We start from the raw sequence: 18,976 nt of genomic DNA, 5'->3' as shown, positions 1-18,976 counted from the left end.
TAACGCCAAGAAAGTTATAAAAATGAATTGAAGACGCTCCGTCTCAACGACCGCTGATTGGACTGCAGGCGACCACGTGATTTTGAATCTCATTAACCGGCATGCGCTGACCGGCGTTTCAGAAACTAAAGTGTCGTCATATATGTGGCGCCGTTTAAAAACTGAAACATGCCGACCATAGTTATATTGTGATGTTTCGGAGGTAAAACGTCAGTAAAACATCGACCTGTCCTCTACCATTTGTTAGAAGGCGACTGTGTTCTTCATTGTAACCATGAGTTAGAGTTGCAGTAAGCAGAATGAGTCGTTTCTGTCGTGCGATATGTGGGTATCGCTTCTCGGCCTTTTGGCTAAGATCAAGTGTAGTATCTGTTCTTATCAGTTTAATATCTGATACGTCCCCTACCCGGGGACCATATATTAAATTGATTTTTGGAGCAGGGAGATGGAATAGGGGCTTGCTCCGTCCACTCCACGCATCGACCTGGTATTGCAGTATTTCTAGGAACGGTGCACCCCCTGAAGCTGTGAAAAACAAATGTCATTTGACTCAACAGTTTGTGCAAAGAAATTTCTTATACGCTAGATATATGCGTGCGTCTGCATATCTGGACATTGTCTTCGTGTAATCTTCCAAGGTTAGTCAGACTGAAATGTTGCGACTTAATATTTGTGAATGACTTACATTTAACTATTACCAGAATTACTAAATCCTGCCACTTGGACTGACACGTGGCTGGACACACACTTTCTATGGGAAATCAAAAAAATATGTCGTTTTGAACTGCAGTTACACTATTCTGGCTCCAATCCTGCAGTTACCTCTGTTGTCCACTAGAGACCAATAGAAGTCTTTAAAAACCGGAGGCTGCCATCTACAAGGACTCATGTTGATTATAGGTTTAACTCTTCTCTTTCTCTACATACTGCAGCTTTCTGTCCTCTGTGGCTGTAAATTACATCGTTTGAAAAAAAATAAACCACACAATTTTTTCTTGGCTTTTTAGCTAAAATCACCTGTATTGTCTGTTGTTTCCATTTGTGGATGGTTAATAGTGCAGAAGATTGTTTTTCTGTTTTCAGGATTACATGAAAACATTTTGGAACAGATCATTTTTGCATATAATAAATCTTAGGATAGTATTGGTTTTGATGATTTATAAAACAGCTGTGTGCCGTAGCCCTGGTAGTGTGGATCCTTAGTGTGTAAAGAGTAGATACCTCATGTAATATGTGTGAATGAAAATCCATGGACTTTATAAGAGTCCTCCATTTATGGCTATGATCCTAACAAACAAGATTAATACGTTTCTTTCTCCTACCAATCTTCCTGTTTCCTAAAGGAACACGCATGCACAATATATATGCACCAGGGTGGCCGAGTGGTTAAGGCGTTGGACTTAAGCTCCAATGAGCGCATCCTCTCGTGCGTTCAAACCCCACTCCTGGTATAATTTGGAGCCTCATGACTGGTAAACTGAAATGTATCTATGGGAGCAACAATGATCAATAGGAGTTTTTAGGAATTTGCTGTGAGCAATATCCCCCCACCCAGTCACCCCCAAAAAAGCTGGGATGAAAGACAAATGAGAGGTCTGTGCCAAGGTCGCCCCCTCTCAGTCTTACTGTACATGTTATATGTAGAACCGTTGGCTTGTGCAATTAGGGAAAGCCCAGACATAACAGGAATACAGTTACCGGGAGGAGAAACATTAAAAATTTAACAGTATGTAATTATCATATTATGAAAACAATTATAACGCCAAGAAAGTTATAAAAATGAATTGAAGACGCTCCGTCTCAACGACCGCTGATTGGACTGCAGGCGACCACGTGATTTTGAATCTCATTAACCGGCATGCGCTGACCGGCGTTTCAGAAACTAAAGTGTCGTCATATATGTGGCGCCGTTTAAAAACTGAAACATGCCGACCATAGTTATATTGTGATGTTTCGGAGGTAAAACGTCAGTAAAACATCGACCTGTCCTCTACCATTTGTTAGAAGGCGACTGTGTTCTTCATTGTAACCATGAGTTAGAGTTGCAGTAAGCAGAATGAGTCGTTTCTGTCGTGCGATATGTGGGTATCGCTTCTCGGCCTTTTGGCTAAGATCAAGTGTAGTATCTGTTCTTATCAGTTTAATATCTGATACGTCCCCTACCCGGGGACCATATATTAAATTGATTTTTGGAGCAGGGAGATGGAATAGGGGCTTGCTCCGTCCACTCCACGCATCGACCTGGTATTGCAGTATTTCTAGGAACGGTGCACCCCCTGAAGCTGTGAAAAACAAATGTCATTTGACTCAACAGTTTGTGCAAAGAAATTTCTTATACGCTAGATATATGCGTGCGTCTGCATATCTGGACATTGTCTTCGTGTAATCTTCCAAGGTTAGTCAGACTGAAATGTTGCGACTTAATATTTGTGAATGACTTACATTTAACTATTACCAGAATTACTAAATCCTGCCACTTGGACTGACACGTGGCTGGACACACACTTTCTATGGGAAATCAAAAAAATATGTCGTTTTGAACTGCAGTTACACTATTCTGGCTCCAATCCTGCAGTTACCTCTGTTGTCCACTAGAGACCAATAGAAGTCTTTAAAAACCGGAGGCTGCCATCTACAAGGACTCATGTTGATTATAGGTTTAACTCTTCTCTTTCTCTACATACTGCAGCTTTCTGTCCTCTGTGGCTGTAAATTACATCGTTTGAAAAAAAATAAACCACACAATTTTTTCTTGGCTTTTTAGCTAAAATCACCTGTATTGTCTGTTGTTTCCATTTGTGGATGGTTAATAGTGCAGAAGATTGTTTTTCTGTTTTCAGGATTACATGAAAACATTTTGGAACAGATCATTTTTGCATATAATAAATCTTAGGATAGTATTGGTTTTGATGATTTATAAAACAGCTGTGTGCCGTAGCCCTGGTAGTGTGGATCCTTAGTGTGTAAAGAGTAGATACCTCATGTAATATGTGTGAATGAAAATCCATGGACTTTATAAGAGTCCTCCATTTATGGCTATGATCCTAACAAACAAGATTAATACGTTTCTTTCTCCTACCAATCTTCCTGTTTCCTAAAGGAACACGCATGCACAATATATATCCACCAGGGTGGCCGAGTGGTTAAGGCGTTGGACTTAAGCTCCAATGAGCGCATGCTCTCGTGGGTTCAAACCCCACTCCTGGTATAATTTGGAGCCTCATGACTGGTAAACTGAAATGTATCTATGGGAGCAACAATGATCAATAGGAGTTTTTAGGAATTTGCTGTGAGCAATATCCCCCCACCCAGTCACCCCCAAAAAAGCTGGGATGAAAGACAAATGAGAGGTCTGTGCCAAGGTCGCCCCCTCTCAGTCTTACTGTACATGTTATATGTAGAACCGTTGGCTTGTGCAATTAGGGAAAGCCCAGACATAACAGGAATACAGTTACCGGGAGGAGAAACATTAAAAATTTAACAGTATGTAATTATCATATTATGAAAACAATTATAACGCCAAGAAAGTTATAAAAATGAATTGAAGACGCTCCGTCTCAACGACCGCTGATTGGACTGCAGGCGACCACGTGATTTTGAATCTCATTAACCGGCATGCGCTGACCGGCGTTTCAGAAACTAAAGTGTCGTCATATATGTGGCGCCGTTTAAAAACTGAAACATGCCGACCATAGTTATATTGTGATGTTTCGGAGGTAAAACGTCAGTAAAACATCGACCTGTCCTCTACCATTTGTTAGAAGGCGACTGTGTTCTTCATTGTAACCATGAGTTAGAGTTGCAGTAAGCAGAATGAGTCGTTTCTGTCGTGCGATATGTGGGTATCGCTTCTCGGCCTTTTGGCTAAGATCAAGTGTAGTATCTGTTCTTATCAGTTTAATATCTGATACGTCCCCTACCCGGGGACCATATATTAAATTGATTTTTGGAGCAGGGAGATGGAATAGGGGCTTGCTCCGTCCACTCCACGCATCGACCTGGTATTGCAGTATTTCTAGGAACGGTGCACCCCCTGAAGCTGTGAAAAACAAATGTCATTTGACTCAACAGTTTGTGCAAAGAAATTTCTTATACGCTAGATATATGCGTGCGTCTGCATATCTGGACATTGTCTTCGTGTAATCTTCCAAGGTTAGTCAGACTGAAATGTTGCGACTTAATATTTGTGAATGACTTACATTTAACTATTACCAGAATTACTAAATCCTGCCACTTGGACTGACACGTGGCTGGACACACACTTTCTATGGGAAATCAAAAAAATATGTCGTTTTGAACTGCAGTTACACTATTCTGGCTCCAATCCTGCAGTTACCTCTGTTGTCCACTAGAGACCAATAGAAGTCTTTAAAAACCGGAGGCTGCCATCTACAAGGACTCATGTTGATTATAGGTTTAACTCTTCTCTTTCTCTACATACTGCAGCTTTCTGTCCTCTGTGGCTGTAAATTACATCGTTTGAAAAAAAATAAACCACACAATTTTTTCTTGGCTTTTTAGCTAAAATCACCTGTATTGTCTGTTGTTTCCATTTGTGGATGGTTAATAGTGCAGAAGATTGTTTTTCTGTTTTCAGGATTACATGAAAACATTTTGGAACAGATCATTTTTGCATATAATAAATCTTAGGATAGTATTGGTTTTGATGATTTATAAAACAGCTGTGTGCCGTAGCCCTGGTAGTGTGGATCCTTAGTGTGTAAAAAGTAGATACCTCATGTAATATGTGTGAATGAAAATCCATGGACTTTATAAGAGTCCTCCATTTATGGCTATGATCCTAACAAACAAGATTAATACGTTTCTTTCTCCTACCAATCTTCCTGTTTCCTAAAGGAACACGCATGCACAATATATATCCACCAGGGTGGCCGAGTGGTTAAGGCGTTGGACTTAAGCTCCAATGAGCGCATGCTCTCGTGGGTTCAAACCCCACTCCTGGTATAATTTGGAGCCTCATGACTGGTAAACTGAAATGTATCTATGGGAGCAACAATGATCAATAGGAGTTTTTAGGAATTTGCTGTGAGCAATATCCCCCCACCCAGTCACCCCCAAAAAAGCTGGGATGAAAGACAAATGAGAGGTCTGTGCCAAGGTCTCCCCCTCTCAGTCTTACTGTACATGTTATATGTAGAACCGTTGGCTTGTGCAATTAGGGAAAGCCCAGACATAACAGGAATACAGTTACCGGGAGGAGAAACATTAAAAATTTAACAGTATGTAATTATCATATTATGAAAACAATTATAACGCCAAGAAAGTTATAAAAATGAATTGAAGACGCTCCGTCTCAACGACCGCTGATTGGACTGCAGGCGACCACGTGATTTTGAATCTCATTAACCGGCATGCGCTGACCGGCGTTTCAGAAACTAAAGTGTCGTCATATATGTGGCGCCGTTTAAAAACTGAAACATGCCGACCATAGTTATATTGTGATGTTTCGGAGGTAAAACGTCAGTAAAACATCGACCTGTCCTCTACCATTTGTTAGAAGGCGACTGTGTTCTTCATTGTAACCATGAGTTAGAGTTGCAGTAAGCAGAATGAGTCGTTTCTGTCGTGCGATATGTGGGTATCGCTTCTCGGCCTTTTGGCTAAGATCAAGTGTAGTATCTGTTCTTATCAGTTACAAGGCGAGAAGCAATGTAGGATGGCGGCGACGTCGGCCAATTTTTCGGAGAGGAATACATGGTCGTATGGAACGAGGAATACCTTGAGATTCGAACTAATGGATAAAGAAAAGGATTTCCATGACAGAATTAATTTCGGACGAAGGATCCTTTATGATGCATTGAAGGTACAACCAGAGGAAATCTACTGCCTCCAGCAAAGCACGGCAAGTAAGCACTATGACGTGACTTTTTGCACGGGAGAGTACGCGGAGGAGGTGAGAAAGAGATGTGGTACAGAAGAAAATGAAGAACTAAAAAAATATATGGTAACCCCGTTATACAGGAACGATTATAGGATTTTAACGGTGCACATGTATAATCCCTGGGTTACAGAAGAGACCATTAAGTACTTCCTGGGGCGGTACGTTACAGTGCTCCCAGGGGTACGAAAAATAAAGGACGGGCTAGGCCTATGGACTGGAAAAAGACAGTTTTGGGTAAAACTTAAAATGGATATGACAACGGAAGATGGATACTGCCACCCGCCTGCAGTGTTTTCCATCGGAGCAGACAGAGGTTTTTTGGTGTATGCAGGACAGCCACAAGCATGCAGAAAATGCGGCAGTACGGGACATAATGCAGACAATTGTGAGCAGGTGAGGTGTAGGAGCTGCGGGAAAAATGGCCATATCACAAGAGACTGCAAAGAGCCTAGAAGGTGTCACTTATGTGGCTCAGATACACATATGGCAAGAGATTGCACTAGGCCCAGATCATATTCGGAAGCAGCTAAAGCAGGGACCGAGGTAGAGCGGTATGAAGAAACGGATATAGGAACAAATATTGGGGAAAGCGCACAAGAGGCGCCACCAGCAGAAAGGAATCAGACTAATGAGGAAGAAGGGGGGGGGGGGAGAGGATGGGGCCGAACAAGGAAAAGAAGAAGGCGATAAGATGGGGGAGAAAAATGGGGAGAAGCAGTGCGAAGAAGGACAAATATGGGAAGTGGCAGCTAAGCCACGAAGAAAGTCGGCCAAAAGGCGTAGGAAAGTGAGCTCGGGAGTCCCTCCAGGAGAGATTAATTTGAAAGAAGGTAAAGGAGAGCGGATGGAAGAGGGAGGGGAGATGGGAGCGTATGTGTTGAGAGGGACGCAGACTGAATGTATGCACACACCAATGAGTGATTTAACGAGTGATGGAGACGTTGAAGAAGAAGAAGTAGAAAGTGAAGAAAGATCGGAAGATTCATTTATAAAAAATTTGCTGGCGCAAGTCAACATGGACTAATAAGGGAAGGGAAAATGGACGACAGAGGTTTTTCTTTTTTTTTCTTTTTTGGCTCTAATTTTGTAAAGTTTTCCTTTTTTTCAGGGGATATGAAGATCAAAAAGACAACTAGGAGATGGTATCTGTTTTTTTTTCTTTTGTTTCTTTGTTATAAAATTATTAAGTGCCCTCTGCTTAGGTGTATAGATACCCCTTTTTTTACTACAAAATGGTGAGGTTCCGAATAATTACGTTAAATGTAAGGGGGTTAAAAAATGCCAGAAAAAGACAAATGGTATATGAATTTCTGTTGTTTTATAATTTTGATGTATGTTTATTACAGGAGGTACATTTGAAGGACGAGAAGGATGTTGTTATTTTTTCGGAGCAGTGGAGGGGGGGTGAATCGGCATGGAGTATAGGAGGAGTATATGGGACAGGGGTGGGAGTGTTGTGTGGAAATAAAAGTATAAAAATAAAAGAAAGTTATACGGTGATACAGGGAAGAGTGATGGTGGTAGATGTAGAAAAAAACGGGGTCCAAAGCCGGATAATAAATGTGTATGCACATGTGGATCCAAAACAAAGAAGAGAACTCCTTTTGTCGATGGACACTTGTTTTATTACAAGGAAAAATATTATAGTGGGAGGGGATTTTAATGTATCTTTAGAAAAAGAAAAATTTTCTCTCCCATTAAAGACATTTATAAGACAATACGGGTTAACGGACGTTATGGGCAGACTTCTGGGGAAAAAAGTAGGGTATACATGGAGAAATACAAGGGGGGTACAGAGTAGGTTGGACTATATTTTGATAGATAAAAAGTGTAAAATTAAAGGGGGAAAAACGATTCCGGTTCTACTCACGGATCACCAGGCGGTAGAGGTGGATTTGGAGATAGAAGGGATGGAATACGGGAAGGGATATTGGAAATTAAATAATGAGGTGTTAAAGGAAAAAGATTATAGGGATAAATTTTTAGAGATCTTCCCTTTATGGGTGAAAGTAAAAGAACTTTATGGAAAAAAAGGGGATTGGTGGGAGGATGTAAAATGCAAGATAAAAAAATTTACGATAGAATATTGTACAGATAGATCTAAACGTAGAAAAGAAGAATTTAATATGTTACAAAAAGAGATAGAACATATTTATGTTATACAAAAGGAGGGGAAGGAAAAAAATGTAGATTTGAAAATTGAAGACTTAAAGGTGAGGCAAGAAGAGTTATTAGAGAGGAAGGCAAGAGCGGAAACATATAAATTAAAACAGAAAGAGTATGAGGAAGATGAAAGGTGTTCCGCATATTTTTTTAAAAAGATGAAAAGTAGGGATAAAAGGGGGGTTATAGAGAAATTGGAAAAGGATGGGAAGGAGATTATAGGGAGGGAAAGCATGTTGGGGGTAGTAAAAGAATATTACGAGGATTTATTTAGAAAAGAAAAAGTAGGGACAGAAAAAAGAGATGTTCTTTTGGGGTCATTAAAGAGGAGATTAGTAGAGGAAGATAGGGAGTTTCTGGAAAGGGAAATAACGATGGAAGAGGCATATAAGGTGGTGAAGGGAATGAAGGTAAATAGGGTACCAGGAATAGATGGATTAACGAAAGAATTTTATGAGGTATTTTGGGGAGTGATAGGGTTACATTTGTTGGAGGTCTTTAAAGAAATATTAGAGGGGGAAGAGATGGCGGAGAGTATGAGGACGGGTGTGATTTCGTTATTATTTAAGAAAGGGAATCCTCATTTACTTGATAATTATAGACCGCTCACTATGTTATGTGTAGATTATAAGATTTTAAGTAAGATAATTGCAAATAGATTGGTAGGGGTAATGTCGGATATAGTGGGAAGTGATCAAACGTGTGGGGTGAAGGGGAGACAAATTTCATGGAATATACAATTACATAGAGACATACTTGCATATGTAAAGGATAGAAAAATGGCGGCAATCTGTGTAAGTTTAGACCAACAAAAGGCATTTGATAGGCTAGATTACGAAATTTTGTGGGAGGTAATGACTAAGATGGGCTTGGGAAAACAATTTATAAGGTGGGTGAGGATCCTTTATAAAGAGATATATTCAAAAATCAAATTGAACGGGTTCCTCACGGAAAAAGTTCATCAAGCGAGGGGGTTGAGACAAGGGTGCCCGTTATCGGTGGTACTCTATGTATTATATGTTGAACCATTGGCTTGTGCGATTCGGGAGAATAAAAGAGTGAGGGGGATAATGATGCCGGGGGGGGAATGTTTGAAAATATCTCAATATGCGGATGATACTATACTATATTTAGCGGACGACGACAGTTTAAGAGAAGTTGTGGAAATATTAAAAATATATGAAGAAGTTACAGGATCAAAAATAAATAAGGAAAAGACAAAATATAAGTACTTGGGGACGTGGGAAGGTAGAAAGGAAAATATTTGTGATTATACTTTGTGTGAAGGTCCTATGGACATTCTAGGAATTTCTTTTGGGAATAATGAGGGCGATGCTATTTGGAACTGGAAGGGGAAGATGGCAGAGGTGGAAAGGAAATTACGACTATGGAAAATGAGGAAGCTTACAATTACTGGGAAGGTGTTAGTGATAAAGAGTGAGGTGGTGCCGAAATTATTGTATCTAGGCTATGTGTTCCCGATGCCACAAGTATTTAGAGCACAAATAATGAGGGGAATATTTAACTTTATATGGGGAGGTTACGAATACGTAAAGAGAGTACAAATGTATCAGGAGGTTGCTGATGGGGGAAAAGGGGTACCGAACATTCCGTTAAAGTTAGATACGATTTTTTATGCAAATGTGTGTACGCTGTTAAAGAAGCCATATATTCATAAATGTCAGATATTGTTATGGTTCTGGTTAGCTATTCCATACCGGTTTTTAATTGGGTGGGAAAATCAGGGGCCGAAGGCAGAGACAAGACCAGAATACTTTCAGAGGATGGTTAAGTGGGGAAAGAGACATATAGAGTGCAGGGAGGTGGATACAATACAAAATCATAAACTTCTGTATAAAAAACTGGTGAGGAATGCTAACTACAACCAGGGGATAGTGAGTTCGGAAGTTTGGGAATACGCACAGGATAAGAGTTATAAGAATGTTTTGAAAGATTTTAATTGGATGCACCTACATAGGAAATTACCTGTAAGGACTACGATGTATGCACATAATTTGGGGAAGTTAAAAGAATGTCCGAGGGATAATTGCACAGAGGAAGAAACGATTGAACACGTCCTATGGGGGTGCAAATATGCAAAAAAGGTATGGGCTGGAATGAAGAGGAGGTATAAGGGACTAGAGGCTTTGACATATGAGGAAATAACTAATCTTAGGCCTAAGGATAAAAAGAAGGAGGAAAATAAAATACGTTGTATGTTGTTATCAATTACAAAACTTAAGATATGGAGGGCAAGACAGGGGTATATAAGGGGGGGGGTATGAATGGAAAGAGATGGGAACAATAAAGGATATAGAGAGGGAATTTGAGGGGATATATCGGCATGAATTACAAAGATGGGGAATAGACACGATTAAGGACAGGTGGAAGGATTATTATGAATGATGTAAAAGATGTTTTTGTGAAATATGAAAAGTATTCAATGGAATGTTGAGCAAATGGAAATGTAAGATGGTGTTGTAAGTAAAAATAAAAAAGGAAAAAAAAAAAAATCTGTTCTTATCAGTTACAAGGCGAGATGCAATGCAGGATGGCGGCGGCGTCGGCCAATTTTCATGAGAGAAATACATGGATGCAAGGTACAAGAAATACTTTGAGATTCGAGTTGATGGAGAAAGAGGACGAGATTCATGACAGAATTAACTTCGGACGAAGGATCCTTTACGAGGCTTTAAAGATAAAGCCTGAGGAAATCTACTGCCTCCAGCAGAGTACGGCAAGTAAACATTATGATGTAACCTTTTGCACGGGAGAATGTGCGGAGGAGGTGAGAAGGAGATTTCACGGAGAAGAAAACGAAGAACTAAAGAAATATACGGTAACTCCTTTGTACAGAAATGATTATAGGATTTTAACGATCCATATGTATAACCCTTGGGTTTCGGAAGAGACAATTAAGTACTTCTTAGGAAGGTACGTCACAGTACTACCAGGAGTGCGCAAAATAAAGGATGGCTTAGGACTATGGACCGGAAAAAGACAATTCCGAGTTAAATTAAATGTGGATACGTCTACCGAGGACGGATATTGCCATCCACCCGCGGTATTCTCCATAGGAGCAGATAGGGGTTTCCTAGTGTATGCTGGGCAGCCCCAAGCGTGCAGAAAATGTGGCAGTACCGGACATAATGCGGACAGGTGTGAACAAATGAGGTGCAGGAGTTGCGGGAAGATAGGCCACATAACTAAAGACTGTAAGGAACCTAGAAAATGTCATTTGTGCGATTCAGAGACCCATATGGCAAGAGACTGTACTAGGCCAAGGTCATATTCTGAAGCGGCAGGAAATGAACATTACAGAAAATCGGATGCAGAAGCTGATATCGGAAAAAGAACACAGGAGGCGTCAACGGCTGCCGAAGATCACCTTAACGAGGAGAGAGCTGGGAGCAAGGAAGGCGGAGTAGAGCAGAGGAATAAGGAGGAAGGAACATTACGTGAATCGGACGCCGAGAGAGAGAAACAAGCAGAGGACGGACAGGTGTGGGCAGTAGTAGCAAAGCCGCGGAGAAAATCAGCAAAGAGGCGGAGAAAGGTGAGCTCAGGTGCTTCTCCAGAAGAGACAAAAACGGAAAATAAAGAGGATAGGGAGGAACGGATCGAGCAGGTGGAAAATACGGAGGGACATGTTTTGAGGGGTACACAGACTGAATGCATGCATACCCCCTTAAGTGACTTCACTAGTGATGGGGATACGGGGGAAGAGGCTGAAAGCGAAGAAAAATCGGAAGATTCCTTTATTAAGAACTTATTGGCGCAGGTTAATATGAAGAGTTAAAAATGGGGATACTGAAATAAAACTCCTATGGTTTTGATTTGTTTTGGTTTTGTTTTTGAGACCCCCTTTTTTTTTTTTTTTTATTTGATTTATGTTTTAAGACATGGGAAACTTTCGAATAATAACATTAAATGTAAGGGGACTTAGGAATGCTCGGAAAAGAAAAATGGTTTATGAATTTTTGTTGTATTATAATTTTGATGCCTGCTTGTTGCAGGAAGTACATTTAAAAGATGAGGGGGATGTTGATCTCTTTACGAAGGAATGGAGAGGAGGTGAATCGGTCTGGAGTATCGGGGGAGTACATGGGACTGGGGTAGGAGTGTTATGTGGAAATAAAAGTATACGAATAAAGGACAGTTATACTTTAATACAGGGAAGGGTTATGGTTGTAGATGTGGAAAAAAGTGGGACACAAAACCGTATAATAAATGTGTATGCATATGTGGATCCCAAATTAAGAAGAGAACTTCTTTCAAAAATGGACACTTGTTTTATGACAAGGAAAAATATTTTTGTGGGAGGGGATTTCAACTGTTCACTGGAGAAAATAAAAACTTCGCTCCCTTTTAAGACCTTTATAAAAAAATACGGCTTAATAGATGTAATGGCCACACTACAAGGGAAAAGAGTGGGGTACACATGGAAGAATACAAGAGGAATGGAAAGTAGATTAGATTACATCTTGATAGAGAAAAAGTGTAAAATAAAACAAGGGAAAATAATACCGGCTTTGTTCACAGATCATCAAATGATAGTGGTGGATTTGGAGATAGAAGGAATAGATTATGGAAAAGGATACTGGAAACTGAATAACGAAGTACTTATGGAAAAAGAATATAAGGAAAGGTTTGCAGAGCTCTTCCCTTTATGGGAGGAGATGGAAAGCTTATATAAAAATAAATTGGATTGGTGGGAGGATGTAAAAAACAAAATAAAAAAGTTCACGGTGGATTATTGTACGGAAAGGTCCAGCGTAAGGAAAGAGGAATTTCGTATATTGCAAAAAGAAATAGAATATACTTATACACTACAAAATGAAAAAGGAAACAACAAAAACATGGACGAGAAAATGGAAAGTTTAAGATTGAAGCAGGAAGAACTACTTGAAAGGAAGGCAAGGGCTGAAACATATAAGATAAAGCAGGAGGAGTATGAGGAGAACGAGAAATGTTCGGCCTTTTTCTTTAAAAAGATGAAAAGTAAGGAAAAAAAGGGAGTTATAATAAAATTAGAGAAGGATGGGAAAATGATAGAAGGAAAGGAAAATATGCTTAAAACGGCGAAGGAGTATTATGAGGTCTTGTTTAGAAAAGAAAAATTAGAGGGAGAAAAAGGGGATTTCTTCTTAAAGAAAATAAAAAAGAGATTAACGGGAGAAGAAAGCGACAGTTTAGAAGGGGAAGTTACAATAGGGGAGGCATATAAAGTATTAAAAGGAATGAAGGCAAACAAAGTGCCAGGGATAGATGGATTAACAAAGGAATTTTACGAAACTTTCTGGGGAATGGTGGGGATACATTTGTTGGGAGTTTTTAAGGAAATCATGGAGGGAAAGGAGATGACAGAGAGTATGAAGATGGGTGTGGTTTCTATTCTATTCAAGAAAGGTAACCCACAACAACTTGATAATTATAGACCGTTAACTATGCTATGTGTGGATTATAAGATCCTGAGTAGGATATTGGCAAATAGACTCGCGGGAGTAATGATGCAAATAGTGGAGAAGGATCAGACGTGTGGGGTTAGGGGGAGGCAAATGTCTTGGAACGTGCAACTACACAGAGACATACTCACATACGTTAGAGATAGAAATTTGCCAGCACTATGCGTGAGCCTAGATCAACAAAAGGCCTTTGATAGGGTAGATTATGATTTTTTGTGGAGGGTAATGCAGTATATGGGTTTGGGAGAGAAATTTAAAAAATGGGTAAAAAATTTATACAACGGCATAAGTCTGAAAATAAAATTAAATGGATTTCTTACAGAAAAGGTGTATCAAACAAGGGGTTTGAGACAAGGATGTCCATTATCTGTTGTGCTTTATGTACTTTATGTTGAACCTTTGGCCTGTGCAATAAGGGAAAGCCAAAGAGTGAAAGGGATAATGATGCCACGGGGGGAATGTTTAAAAATATCACAATACGCGGATGACACGATATTATATTTGGCAGATGATGATAGTCTAAGGGAAGTGATAGAAATTTTAAATGCTTATGAAAAAGCGACGGGATCTAGGATAAATAAAGAGAAGACAAAGTATAAATACTTGGGGATATGGGAGGGTAGAAGAGATAACATCTGTGATTTTACTTTGTGTGAAGGTTCAATGGATATTTTAGGAATCTCTTTTGGAAACAAGGAAGGCGATGAGCTTTGTAATTGGAGAGAAAAGATGAACGCGGTGGAAAAGAAGTTGGGTCTTTGGAAAGTAAGAAAATTATCAATCTCGGGGAAAGTTTTGGTTATAAAGAGTGAGGTAGTGCCGAAATTACTACATTTGGCCTACGTGTTCCCGATGCCACAGATATATAGAGCACAAATAATGAGGGGGATATTTAAATTCATATGGGGGGGTTACGAGTATGTAAAAAGACTACAAATGTATCAAGAAATAGAAGATGGTGGGAAGGGGGTACCAAATGTCCCGTTGAAGTTAGATACAATGTTTTATACAAATGTGTGTACATTATTGAAACAGACTTATGTGCATAAATGTCAAATATTGCTATGGTTTTGGTTGGCGATACCATATCGTTTTTTGATAGGGTGGGAAAATAAGGGACCTAAGGCGGAGTTTAGACCAAAATATTTTCAGAGGATGGTGGGATGGGGAAAGAAACATCCGGAATGCAAAGAGGTGGATACAGTATTAAACCATAAACTTCTATACAAGAAAATGGTACGGAAAGCCAACCAAAATCAGGTACCGGTGAGTCCAGAAGTGTGGAAACTCACACAGGATAAGAGTTTTAAAAATGTCATAAAGGATTTTAATTGGATGCATTTACATAAAAGGCTACCCGTGAGGGTTACTATGTACGCACATAATTTGGGAAAACAGAAAAAGTGTCCGAGGGACAATTGTGTAAAAGAAGAAACAATTGAACATGTACTATGGGGATGTGAATACGCAAAAAAGGTATGGGAAGGGGTAAAGGGGAAGTATAAAGGTTTGGGGATGGTGACTTATGAAGAGATCACCTTCTTTGGGACTAAAGGTACAGAAAAAGAGAGATATAAAATACGTTGCATGTTGTTATCAATTGTTAAACTTAAGTTGTGGAGGGCAAGACAGAGTTGTATAACGGGGGGATACAAAGAGGGGGAAATTGGGACGATCAAGGCTATAGAAAGGGAATTTGAAAAGATATATTGGCATGAACTACAAAAATGGGGAATAGACACAATTAAGGACAGATGGAAAGATTTCTCTCCTTTTTTTGCTCTGAAGGTACCCAAAAGGTGGTGGTAGGTAAAGTGTAAGGAAAGGAGGAAGGGAAAAGGAGTAATGATAAGCTACACGTTAAATGAAAATGTCATATGAAAATGTTAATCAGTTTGTCATGAACGAATGTGGGGAAAAATGGAAATGTAAACTTGTCATTGTAAAGGAAATGGTAAAATGTTTTTGAATGATTGTGGAAAGAAAATAAAAAAAAAAAAAAAAAAAAAAAAAAAAAATCTGTTCTTATCAGTAGGCGAGAAGCAATGAAGGATGGCGGCGGCGTCGGCCAATTTTCATGAGAGGAATGCATGGACGCATGGTACAAGAAATACTTTGAGATTTGAACTTATGGAGAAAGAAGAAGATTTCCACGACAGAATCAACTTTGGACGAAGGATCCTCTATGAAGCTTTAAAGATACAGCCGGAGGAGATCTACTGTCTTCAGCAGAGCACGGCGAGTAAACACTACGACGTGACCTTTTGCACGGTACAGTATGCGGAGGAAGTAAGAAGGAGGTGCATTGGAGAAGAAGATGAAGAACTGAGGAAATATACGGTAACTCCATTGTATAGGAATGATTATAGGATCTTAACTGTACACATGTACAATCCTTGGGTTACTGAAGAGACTATTAAGTATTTCCTGGGAAGATACGTTACTGTACTCCCAGGAGTACGGAAAATAAAGGACGGTTTGGGCCTATGGACCGGAAAAAGACAAACTTAAAGTGGATGCGGCCACCGAGGACGGTTATTGTCACCCGCCCGCGGTGTTCTCTATTGGAGCGGATAGAGGCTTCCTGGTTTATGCAGGGCAGCCTCAAGCATGCAGGAAATGTGGTAGCACTGGGCATAATGCAGACAAGTGTGAACAAATGAGGTGCAGGAGTTGTGGAAAAATTGGCCACATAACAAGAGACTGCAAGGAGCCTAGAAGGTGTCACTTATGTGACTCGGAAGCGCATATGGCAAGAGACTGTACTAAGCCCAGGTCATATTCGGAGGCGGCAAAGGTTGGAATCGAGGTTGAACATCACAGAGAAGCGGACATAGAAACTGATACTGGAGAAAAAGCACAGGAGGTGCCACCAGCTGCCGAAAATCAGACTAATGAGGAGAAAGCTGGGAGTATGGAAGATGGAGTGGAACAGAGAAAGGAGAAAGGAGAAACGATTTGTGAACAGGATGCCGAGAAGCAAGGTGAGGACGGTCAGATATGGGAAGTGGTAGCTAAGCCACGGAGAAAAACTGCCAAGAGACGGAGGAAGGTGAGTTCGGGCGCTTCTTCAGAAGAGACTAAGATGGAAGGTAAGGAGGGCAGAGAGGAGCGGACTGAGGAGGTGGGGAATGAGGAGGGGTACGTCCTGAGAGGAACACAGACTGAATGTATGCATACTCCTATAAGTGACTTAACAAGCGATGGGGACATAGAAGAGGAGGCCGAAAGTGAAGAAAAGTCAGAAGATTCCTTTATAAAAAACTTATTGGCACATGTTAATATGGACAGTTAAAGTTGGTATTTTTATTTTTATTTTTCTTTGTTGTTGTCTCTGGATCTTAAGTTTAAATATGTCCCCATGGTTTTGTTTTTGTATTTCCTTTTTGTTGTGGGGATATGGGGAAAATTCGAATAATTACGTTAAACGTAAGGGGGCTTAAAAATGCCCGAAAGAGACAAATGGTTTATGAATTTTTATTATTTTATAATTTTGATGTTTGTTTATTGCAAGAAGTACATTTAAAGGATGAAGGGGATGTTGCTGTTTTTACGGAGGAATGGAGAGGAGGAGAATCTGCGTGGAGTATAGGGGGGGTACATGGGACAGGGGTTGGAGTGTTATGTGGAAATAAAAGTATACAGATAAAGGAAAGTTACACGATAATACAGGGAAGGGTGATGGTCGTAGATGTGGAAAAAAGCGGGATGCAAAGTCGGATAATAAATGTGTATGCACAGGTGGATCCAAAGTTGAGAAGAGAACTTTTTTTAAAAATGGATACCTGCTTCATGACAAGAAAGAATATTATAGTGGGAGGGGATTTTAATTGTTCTTTGGAGAAGGAAAAATCTTCCCTCCCCTTTAAGACATTCATAAAAAAATATGGTTTGATAGATGTAATGGCCAAATTACAGGGGAAACGAGTAGAGTATACATGGAAGAATACAAGAGGGGTGAAAAGTAGATTGGATTATATATTGGTAGACAAAAAGTGTAAAATAAAGCGAGGGAAAATAATACCGGCACTGTTTACGGATCATCAAGCTGTAGAGGCGGAATTGGAGATAGAAGGAACGGAATTTGGAAAGGGATATTGGAAATTAAATAATGAAGTACTTACGGAAAAAGATTATAGGGAAAAATTCTTAGAGCTCTTCCCGTTATGGGCAGAGATGAAAAATCTATATATGAAGAAATTAGATTGGTGGGAGGATGTAAAAAATAAAATTAAAAAATTCACAGTGGATTACTGTACGGAGAGGTCAAAATCAAGAAAAGAAGAATTTTGTACGCTACAGAAAGAGATAGAACATACTTATGTAAAACAAAACGAGGGAAAAAATAAAAATATGGACGAGAAAATAGAAAATTTTAAATTGAAGCAAGAAGAATTACTTGAGAGGAAGGCAAGGGCTGAAATATATAAAATAAAGCAGGAGGAGTACGAGGAAAATGAGAAATGTTCAGCTTTCTTTTTAAAAAAAATGAAAAGTAGGGATAAAAGAGGGGTTATAACGAAATTAGAGAAGGATGGGAAAATGATCGAGGGGAGGGAAAATATGTTAAAAGTGGTGAAAGAATATTATGAGGATTTGTTCAGGAAAGAAAAACTAGAGGGAGAGAAGGGGGATTTCTTCTTAAAGAAAATAAAGAAGAGATTAACGGGAGAAGAAAGGGATAGGCTAGAAGGAGAAGTGACAATAGATGAGGCATATAACGTGATAAAGGGAATGAAGGCAAATAAAGTGCCGGGAATAGATGGTCTAACAAAGGAATTTTATGAGACGTTTTGGGGAGTGGTGGGGATACATTTGTTGGGGGTTTTTAAGGAAATCATGGAGGGAGAGGTGATGACAGAGAGTATGAAGATGGGCGTGGTTTCTATATTATTTAAGAAAGGTAATCCACATCAACTCGATAATTATAGACCTCTAACAATGTTATGTGTGGACTACAAGATTTTGAGCAAGATACTCGCAAATAGACTCGTAGGAGTAATGTCACACATAGTGGAGAAGGATCAAACGTGTGGGGTCCAGGGGAGGCAAATTACTTGGAACGTACAATTACATAGGGATATACTTACATATGTAAGAGATAGAAATATAGCAGCAATTTGTGTTAGTTTGGATCAGCAAAAGGCGTTCGATAGGGTAGATCATGATTTTTTGTGGAGGGTAATGGAGGAAATGGGGTTAGGAGAGGCTTTTATAAAAAGGGTAAAAAATTTATACAAGGGCATAAACTCAAAAATTAAATTAAATGGTTTTCTTACAGAAAAAGTGTACCAAACAAGAGGTTTGAGACAAGGGTGTCCATTATCTGTCGTACTTTACGTGCTTTATGTCGAACCTTTGGCCTGTGCAATAAGGGAGAGCCAAATAGTGAAAGGGATAATGATGCCACGGGGGGAAAGCTTAAAAATATCGCAATATGCAGACG

The 18,976-nt window shown here is 39.7% G+C and overlaps 1 protein-coding gene, 6 non-coding genes and 1 pseudogene across 7 annotated transcripts in view; all 8 read left to right on the top strand.

Annotated features, from left to right (window-relative positions):
• Positions 1-18,976, top strand: part of LOC146619407 (transient receptor potential cation channel subfamily V member 1-like) — a 118,960-nt gene that overhangs the window by 46,135 nt on the left and 53,849 nt on the right. The window lies entirely within an intron of this gene.
• LOC146619420 (U2 spliceosomal RNA) lies at positions 331-521 on the top strand. The gene has a single exon (XR_014906849.1). It is a non-coding gene; the product is annotated as a U2 spliceosomal RNA (small nuclear RNA).
• On the top strand, positions 1,369-1,451 carry trnal-uaa (transfer RNA leucine (anticodon UAA)). Its single transcript has one exon. It is a non-coding gene; the product is annotated as a tRNA-Leu (tRNA).
• On the top strand, positions 2,088-2,278 carry LOC146619418 (U2 spliceosomal RNA). The gene has a single exon (XR_014906847.1). It is a non-coding gene; the product is annotated as a U2 spliceosomal RNA (small nuclear RNA).
• On the top strand, positions 3,126-3,208 carry trnal-uaa (transfer RNA leucine (anticodon UAA)). The gene has a single exon. It is a non-coding gene; the product is annotated as a tRNA-Leu (tRNA).
• Positions 3,845-4,035, top strand: LOC146619416 (U2 spliceosomal RNA). The gene has a single exon (XR_014906846.1). It is a non-coding gene; the product is annotated as a U2 spliceosomal RNA (small nuclear RNA).
• Positions 4,883-4,965, top strand: trnal-uaa (transfer RNA leucine (anticodon UAA)). The gene has a single exon. It is a non-coding gene; the product is annotated as a tRNA-Leu (tRNA).
• Positions 5,602-5,717, top strand: LOC146619414 (U2 spliceosomal RNA; annotated as a pseudogene).

The sequence above is a fragment of the Diplotaxodon limnothrissa genome, linkage group LG14 (assembly GCF_057381915.1).
Source record: "Diplotaxodon limnothrissa isolate DT_005_m linkage group LG14, D_limnothrissa_male_GT1.1, whole genome shotgun sequence".
Taxonomy (NCBI): Eukaryota; Metazoa; Chordata; class Actinopteri; order Cichliformes; family Cichlidae; genus Diplotaxodon; species Diplotaxodon limnothrissa.
The sequence above is the reverse complement of the archived record's forward strand: the minus strand, read 5'-3'. Positions and strand labels throughout refer to the sequence as shown.